General features: G+C 41.6%; 1 long non-coding RNA gene across 1 annotated transcript in view; it reads left to right on the top strand.

The window, feature by feature from the left end:
* The window catches only part of LOC111647739 (uncharacterized), an 11919-nt gene extending 5457 nt beyond the window's left edge, over positions 1 to 6462 (top strand). The window contains exon 3 of the long non-coding RNA XR_002760070.2: positions 6386 to 6462. This is a non-coding gene — a long non-coding RNA (uncharacterized LOC111647739). The remainder of the gene's footprint in view (positions 1 to 6385) is intronic.
* The last annotated feature ends 2934 nt before the right edge of the window (positions 6463 to 9396 follow it).

Here is a 9396-nt window from a genome sequence, read left to right as displayed (position 1 = left end):
CAGCAGCAGCAGCAGCAGAGCTCAGAGGCCAGTTTCACAAAGATATGTCAGACTGGTCTGTAGTGTTGGTCCAGTCTTAATCCAGCTCCGATCAGTCTAATGTTAGTCAGATCATTTCACTAAAATAAAGACTGACTTATTACCACCTTACCTCCAGACTAACTCAGGTCCAAGACCAATGACCAGTAGCACCCAACAACAAGAAACAGGAAAACATGGCTCATAATTTGTGGTTTGCTAACATTGTTATGGAGAGAGCAAATAGAAGGGAAAGAGATTTTAGACCAAATCAGATTTTTCTTTTTATTGTTTCACTCCTCAAGTAAAACGTCCTTGTAGCTGTTGAAGTCTTCCAGTAGACAAACTGGTTCCTGAGAGCCGTCAGCAGCGGCTTTATGATGAGTCACTGAGTTTCCCTCACCTCAGTGTTTTTATCAGGGACAGTGACACTTCTTACCTCCTGTAAGAAACCAGCCCACAGTTCGTCCGTGCAGCAGCTCATTGCGACAAAGCATCAACCTCTGAGGCTGGAAAATGAAGCCAACACTGAAGAACCAAAACCTGCAGTTCCTCTAATGGCCACTAGAGTCTGGCTCCAACAGTGAGTCAATCCCCAAAGACTCCCATGTTAAAATGTCCAACTTTACAGCAGAAGTAAACATGTTTACAGCCTGGTACAAAAACAGTTTTGGTCTATAGGGATACTTTCCTCCTCCATGACACCTGTTTATACAACTCACCTGTTTACATTTTATTAAGGCTTAAAGTTATGTTGTATTGAGGGTGTGGCCTCTTTGAGTGACAGGTGGGTGAGCATACGCAGTGGGTCTGAACTCCACACACGCTCCACCTCTTTGTCAATTTTTGGATTAGCTGGGAGTTAGAGGCGGAGTCAGTAACTGCCAAGATGGCAACGGTGGAGCAGCTCTTCAGAAACCTGTGGTTGGAGGCCACATCCATCTTTATTTACAGTCCATGATTACGACCCATAGTAAGGTTTTATTGTCAGGTGACCACTAGCGGTCATAGTGATTATGACGGGACCACTTAAACAAGTGTTTATCATTGTTACCATGACGATGAAGGTCCGGCACACCTGCCATTGGTCTGCTCCTATGGCCCGTATCGGGGGATAGGAACCTGTATGATGGTTTAAGTTGGAGGACTTCAACTTGATCTCCACCTAACTCTATCAATTCAATATCAATTCAACTAGTGAACTTACATTTCATAACTGACACTCATCATCTTCTGTAGTGTTGGCTGGACTGGCTGTAGGTGTGATGCACAGTGACAGATTAATAGACGGACAACACTTCTGTCTCTGGAGCAGTTTGTCTTTATAAACCAAGGCACACAACAACCTTTGTCTCTGTCTTGTGCCTATGCTGTTTCCATGGTGACAGGTTGGAGATGTCAAACTTGGTTCTCACTGGGGAATAGTGATGACTGAAGGTGTGAGTGATATCATCAGTTGTTCATATGATGTCATATATGTGACATCATATGAACAACTCTTGCCTTGTCAAAGACAATTAAGATGGAGAATGTGTGCGTGAGTAGTTGTTGGTTCGGCATGTGCTAACTGCTCCCCGTATCACCCGAGTCCTGGTCCGGATGTCAGGTTGTATCTATTGTAACTGTTCTGAGTTGTGTGGTAGAAGACAGAAAGTAGCACTGCTCTTTCCTGGGTGTCACCTTTTACCTGTGATCAATGGGTCATTAGTCAAATTAGCAAGTTAGAGCTGAGAGACCTGCTGGCCTGTGTGGTGTGGAAGAGCATGATCACACAGGAATTTGATGCTGCAGGTGCAGGTGTCTGCTGTGGAGATTTTCAGCGAGTTCAGATGTCTGTGATTCTACTTCTGTTCCATACATGTTTTTATGCCCCTGCGCTGGCGACAGTGAGAGCTGGAGGCATATGGTTTTTGAGGTTGTCTGTACATACGTCCACCTGTCCCATTCTCATGGACACAATATCTCAGTAACACTGTGACAGAACTTCTTCAAATTTGGCACAAACGTTCACGTCAGTCAGACTTCACAGCAATTATGACAAAAAAATTCACAGAAATGGTTCATATTATCTCTGACTCTGGATAAACAGGGAGGTAACCTGAAACTAGTCGAGTTGAGTGGAGGACGCAGATAACCACGAGCAGGTGATACTAGTTTGTGTTACAGCAGCTGTAGCTGCTCCAGCCACACAGGTGTGAGCCTCATGTGGAGGAGCCTCATGGTTCAGGGGATCTGTAGTGTTTTCACTTATTAAAAGCTCATCAGGTTCAAACATTCACTGTATAGCTGTGGGGCTTCTGCACTGTACCATAGTGCAGCCAAACACAGGATGTGAGGTGAACATATGAGTTACTCAGACCAGTGTAAACAACGTTTTCTTATGTTGCTATGATGAGATGGGATGTAAAAAGTAAGGTCAGGAAGACAATCTAAATAATACTGTATGTTAAGGTTTTACTGATCAGGTGATTTGTTATCAGACTTTTAGTCTTGAATCTAACTGTAGTGATATAACAGGGGTCTGTGTGGACCCTCGTGGCCCTGCACATGTGGAAACCATGAATTGGCCTTAATTCCAGGCTGTCTGCTGTTGTTTGTGAACCACAGCTCAAGTGTGTTTAGTCTGTCTGTTGTTTCCCTGCTGGACCTAACAGCTGCAACAACAGAGTTTCTCTTTATTATTGGCTACTGGGGAGCAACAAGAAGAAGCTGTGAACACATCACTGAGACATCATCACCTTTAGGTTGATATGTGGAGCTTGTGATCAGACGCGTCCAGCAGTCACACAGTAACCTGATGACTGCTGTTTGTGGTGTTTCTGAGCAGGAAGTGGTCAGAGACAGAGACCAGAGCAGTGAAGATGAAACTCATCATCACTACCGCACACTCATTTTACCTTGTCACACTGACAAACATGTCATAATTGGAAAATAGTGAACATCCATACGATAAGCCACTGTATTTGTGACTGTATGATTTAGATTTTTGTATATAAGAGGAAGGTGTTCTTGAACTCCTGGTCTGGTGTTCAGTTCTGATATAATTGTATTTATGACACATTTACACATGTATAGAAATGACGATCACCGCTGTCATGATGACTGTGCTAACTTTACATAACCCTGCAGTAAAACCCTTCTGTGTATTAAACCACTATGAGGTGTTTTGGTTTGGGCTGCTCAATTAATTGAAATATAATCGAAATTGTTAAATGGCCCAATGCAATATCCAAATCACAGCAGCTGCAGGTTTGTTTTTTTTTTGATAAAGGTAAAATGTGTCACATTGTTGTGCATTGTTAGCACTATAAGTGTTGTGGTGCTACAGAGTCGCCCCCAGCCTACAAGTCATATTCTCCAGATGTAAAGGAACATGTTGTTTGGTACAAGACCGACAAAAACCACATTATCATCATTTTTATATTATTTCAAATGAAATGAAAAAATGACCATTACAGCTTAAACTGTATATCGTAATATCTCCCAAAATAATCGCAATAGGATTTATTTTGCATATCGTGCATCCCTAATATTGTTACTACCCTGGGCTGTTTCCAGTCACTGAAGCTGGTGTTCTTCATCAGAGCTGCTTGTTGAATCATCGTCTCTGACATTCGGGGTTTCTGGGTCCAACAATATTTAAAGAGACTGGTTTGTTCAGGGGAGAAAGTACACAGGGTCTGAACTTCTCTCTTTCTCTTTTCTGTCACTTGTCTGAAAACAAGCGCTGTTATCTCTGAATTTAAACGATTACTGAGGCCCCCATACATTGCACCATGTTCCTGATCCAGGCACCAACAGTAGGTGCAACAGTTTTCTTCCAGTTTAGAGCTATGACTCGTTTTGCCTGCGGTTTACCAAAATCAAGAAATCTGTATTCTTTGCTTCTCCATGTCGGAGACAAAATGATCATGATTATATTGATCACGTCCCTCCAGAATTACTTTATTTTGTCACACTCAACAACTTCATTACATTTAAAGCATATTTTGGGTATTTTATTATTATATTTATTCATAATTGACAGGGATTACATGAATCCACATCAACCAATTATATGGAAGTAACTTTAAGTTGGTGTTGGATGGCCTCTTTTAAATCTGCCCTCCATGCATTAAGTTGGGATGTGGAGGATTCTTTTGAAACACATGCAAGCCATTTGAATGTTAATGAGATCAAACCATTGCCGTTGCAGTTCTTGGTAACACTTTTTTCCAAGGCTGAAAGTGCTGGAATTACTAGTGACTGATTTTGCATGGAGGAGATAAAACTCCTCAATTACAGATATTTAAAGAAATGTTTTAGTGGAATGTTATATGTTAGAGAGATGTCTTCAAAAGTCATTAGAACCTTTACTTTGTAAAGGTCAGATACTTTACTTAGTCCTCTCTTTGTCCATAGGTGGAACCCAGCATCCAGCCTACCTGGGTTAACAAAGCATTGTCCCAAATTCAACTTGTTGTCACAAGGAGTTAGATATATTCATATATGTCTTTACCTCATACCGTATATTGATACAGATACAAATGTAGTGGTATCTGAGCGGAGATAGACTCTATATACATCTATGGTGGAGTACCTTCAATAGCATGGCCCAGACCAGGCAGACCCTCCTGCGGTCAGTGTACAGCACAACTTGGAAGTTGGATGTAAATAAGGTCAGATAATGACGATCACATGTTAATGTCAGTAAAATCCTGCACTCTGGCTATCTGTGGTGAGGACCACTGAAACGTACATCAGACATCAGTGCTGCTGCCCTCCTTTTGTGTTCAGATTCCAGCTCATCCCAGTTCAGACTCACTGTGTCCCTTCAGCCGTCCTCCATCACTTCATTATGCACCCCCTCACATACGCCACCCCATCCCTCCCAGGCATATGAAGATGCAGGCTTGTGTAACTCCCATACTCTAAACCAGTTTCATCCAGTTCACGAGGTGTTGCCAAGAAACCATGTGTGTATGTGTGCGTTTCTGTGCGTGTGTGAATAGCCAGGGTTCCCTTTGCTGTGTGAAAGCAGATAACTGGAATTTTCCTGTTCTTGCTGCCAGTATTACATAAGAGAGAGGGGAGAGAGGACAGCCGAGCTCCTTTGTGCTTCCCTCTTCTCAGTTTTCTCTTTCACTTCTTCTTCTGTCATGAAGTAATATTAATAACCGCAGTGTCTTCATTTTAAAACACAGACGCAGTAGTTAAATGTAATATTGTTTATTGGTTTAATCCTGTGAGCTGCTTGGAGTGGGTGTGTCTCCTCAGGGCTCTGTTGACTCTATCTTACTGATAAACTTGTTTAACTGTGACGAGGTTGATGATGTCAGAAGCTCCTGACCTTTAACCACTGTTTGTAACCTAAACCAATTATTTTTATTTTACTAAATTTAAAAACAAATTTATAATTATTTTTTGGGGCATAGCATTAGTTGCAGTGAGCGAGAGAGACAGGAAAGCTGGAAAGAGAGAGGGGGGATGACATGCGATAAAAGGGCTTGAACCCGAGCAGCTACAGTTAGGACTAAGACTTCATAGTCTTAGTCCTAACTGCCCCCCCCCCCCCCCCCCCCACATGATTAATTTTGCAGCAACATCGTTCTGGCTCCTTTTGATTAACAAGTAAATAAACCGGTGGACCGTCGAAAAATCTATACAGTTCTTACCGTCCTTCTCTGTGCGCCTGTCACTCAGGGTGCACATTGGTGAGTGCTGTGTGTGTGCTCCAGGACTGTGCTCACTCAAATACCTGTCGAACCTCACCTTAACCCCTGATCACATGGGCTGCCTCATGTCAACATCTTCTCCACATTGATGCACCAGTGTCTGAAATCAGAAAGTCACTGTTTAGATTGATCACACATGACCAGACATCACCGGCTGATGCAGGCTGTGATGTGAGCGCATCAGAAAGCAAAGTCGTAGATGGTAGGATATAACAGCAGGCATCTGGCTACTAATGTTGTTAGATGATGATATTTGGTGGAATGTAGGTTGTGACATAGAATTCCACAATTCAGTGTCAGGTCAACGTACAATGCCAAGGTTAATATGACGTTGAATAACTGTGTGGACATTCACGAGTCACCTGTGCTTTAGTTTGAGGGTGTGTAACTAAAATTGTGAGGTTGGGAGGTTGGACTGTGCAATCACAGAGGCTAATGCTAAGCTAACTGCTGGATGCTCAATAAATCCTTGTAGTTGCTGCTTGTCACACTGTAGTGTTTCTACATGTGCTAAATAGAAAGTGTGTGTGTGTGTGTGTGTGTGTGTGTGTGCGCGCGCGCGCGCATGCCTGCATGCGTGCCTGCATGCAGGCATGCGTGTGTGTGTGTAAAGAGTAATGAGTAACTTCCTGTATCTCTCTCTCCTCCTGCAGGTGACCAGGAGAAGTTAGACCGTGAAGGCAGGTGCTGCCTCTGTCTCGCTCTCCTTCCTGTCTGTTGACAGTGTTGTCATGGCGTCCTCCTTGATCAGCCGTCAGCTCGCTCTCTCCCTACAGAAGAACTTGTGGCTCAGTGCAGCAGGTAAAATCCACGACGCTTCGTTTACATCAGGTCCTTTTATATCCAATCAGTTTGTACTGTTTCACCAGGTGATGACATGTTGTTTCGTAGATTAACCCAGAACAGCTCTGTTGTTCTGCCCCTTGGACACTTTGAACTTTAACTACGTGTTTTAGTTAGAAAAGGTTATAAGCTGTTAAGATCAACTGTGAGACCTTGTTTGACAGGTGAATCAAGTTGCAGCAGAGGCTGAGAGATCAGATCATCGTGCCTCAGTGTAATATAGCAGCTAGTCCTGCTACACCTGCACCACCCTGTGAGAGGTGTGTGTGTGTGTGTGTGTGTGTGTGTGTGCGCGCGCGCGCATCTGATTTCCAACTTTACTTCCAAGTCAACGTGTTTGTCGTCTTTGATCAGTTGTCTCTTGAATATCTCCACTGCATGTGAAGTAGTGCGTAGTGTCATGATGTTGTCAGGGATGAAGAAGATGAAACCATGTTATAGTGAAAACAGAGGAACTTTATATAACCAGTGTAAATGTTTGACTGACCTCCAGCAGGATGTGGTTATCGGTAAACGTGTGCATGCTCCTCAGAGAGCGGTGACTGAGTGATGTCTCAAAGGTCCTCTCTCTCTCCTGTCAATCATCAATGGGCTCAATCTGTTTGGCTCAGAGTAACTACTTCATTTGGGGGACACTGTTGACCAGGATCCACAGTCTCAGAGTGACTGGACAAAATCCTCTCAGTGACTCACATGTTCCTACGTTTAGGCTACAGCTGAACAATTAATCAAAATATTAAAGAATTCTCAATATAAGTGCAATATCCAAATCACAGGAGCTGCAGTTTGTTTGAGAAAGGTAAAATGTGTCACAACAGACCTTTTATAAATGTAACATAAATGTATTGTGGTGCTACAGATCATTTTCTACAGATGTAAGCCAACATGTTTGGTGCCGTCCCAGCACAAATCAATCAATCAGACTTAAGACTTTATTTGAACAGCATTTTTCATACAGACAATGTAACACAAAATGCTTTACAGAATAAAAGCAATAAACTCACTCTCACACACACACACACACACACACACACACACACACACACACACACTCATTTACACACAGAACAATAAATGGCCAAGTAATAAATAAAAATAATAAAAATAAGACAATAATAAACTAAAGGCTGGAAAGAAAATATAACAATAAAGTGATAAAGATAAAATAATAAAACCATAAAACAGACGACACATATGTATTAAAGTGAGTAAAACCAGAAATATAAGACAAGATATTAAAAATCTAATAAGAAGAAGACAAAATTGTAAAAAATAAAATGATAAAATGTTTTTTTTTTGCATATTGTTCCGTAACAACATGACTTCACCTGTAGCCTACCAGGAGGTCAGACAGTCTGAGGGAAGAGAGATGGTCTGTTATTGATGAGCTTATTAAAAGACACCAGTATGATAAAGTTAGGATCCTCAGAACACACAGCAGAAACCTGCAGCCGTGCACTCGTCACGCTCATGTCACAACCAGAGAGTTTGGCAGCTGAGAACGCACTAAAGCTTTTATTTGTCCCGTGCTTTTGATTTATCTGTTTAATAAATGATAAAGGGTTTGATCCGACCCTGCACCTTCACCTGAATTACAACAGGTGTAATAATCATTATGTGCTGTCTTTTAAATTATAGTGGGGCTATAACATTTCAGACCTGCTTTTATCGTGACAGTGCATTTCCTAAGACTGTGTGGCATTACAGGAATACATCATTTTCCTCACCACATGATATTGCACATGATATAACAGAGATGTAGTAGCTGGGTTTGCATCATCAGAGCTGTGCACTGTAAACCGGTGTGATGGGACTGAGTGAGATCTACTGTTTCTTATTTTTAATGTACATTTATATCAGCAGCTTGTCAATGTTCAGTTCCATATATGTAAATGCCTCTGTGACTTAAGCTGTATTCATTATATTTTTACATAGACAGCCTTGGTTAATGCTGTAGTCAAACCTGTTGGTGGGGAGTGTGGTCCAGGAGTCTTTTTATTATCCTTTTTTCAATTTTTATAGTTATATTTAGGGATAAAGCAATTAATTGAAATATAATCGAAATCACAATATGGCCAAATGCAATATCTTAATTAGAGGAGCTACAAAGGTTTGATAAAGGTAAAATGTGTCACAACTAACAGACCATGAATGAAGCACGGTGGTGCTACAGAGACGCCCTGACCTACAAATCATATTCTACGGATGTTAAGGAACATGTTTTCCATCATCATCGTTTTCCATATTCTTTATTTTACTTAATTCAAATTACCAATCCCACTTAAATCATGACTCGTATCACAATATTAGTTCAGCCCTAATTAAATTGGCAAAAATGGTTCTTGATCAAGACCTTAATAGATTTTTTAAAACTTCCTCCCCACACATGTTTTAAACTCTAAAAATCTTCTGCTATGATTCATATTTTGTTTAACATGGCTTTAACTCATAAACTTTGGGCTGAATCTCCTCTCACTTCCTGATTGAGGAAACATCAGAGAGACTCAGCCACATGTTTGAGCCTCAGTCAGACCCAGACTCAGATGAGGAGTCTGAGACCAGAACCAGAGACTAGCAGACAGATCAGAACGGTTTGCGTAGTTAGCATCTTTTATCTGTTTATGTTGTTTGTTAGCTTGTAACTGGCAGTGGCTGACACAATGTAAGTGGTTGTGCTAATGCTAACTCTCTCTCTCTCTGTACTGACAAGGTTTCAGGTTTATTAGTCCAAGCTGGCAGGATTGCTTCCTTAGGTTTGTGGCGTATGAAACCCTGGCTGTCTGAATCTGTGTTTATGAGTCATTGGTTCACTGCAGTTCAA

Source organism: Seriola lalandi, unplaced genomic scaffold (assembly GCF_002814215.2).
Source record: "Seriola lalandi dorsalis isolate HSWRI2012SDOR001 ecotype SW California unplaced genomic scaffold, Sedor1 jcf7180002055008, whole genome shotgun sequence".
NCBI lineage: Eukaryota > Metazoa > Chordata > Actinopteri > Carangiformes > Carangidae > Seriola > Seriola lalandi.
This window is presented reverse-complemented; position numbering and strand designations above follow the sequence as displayed.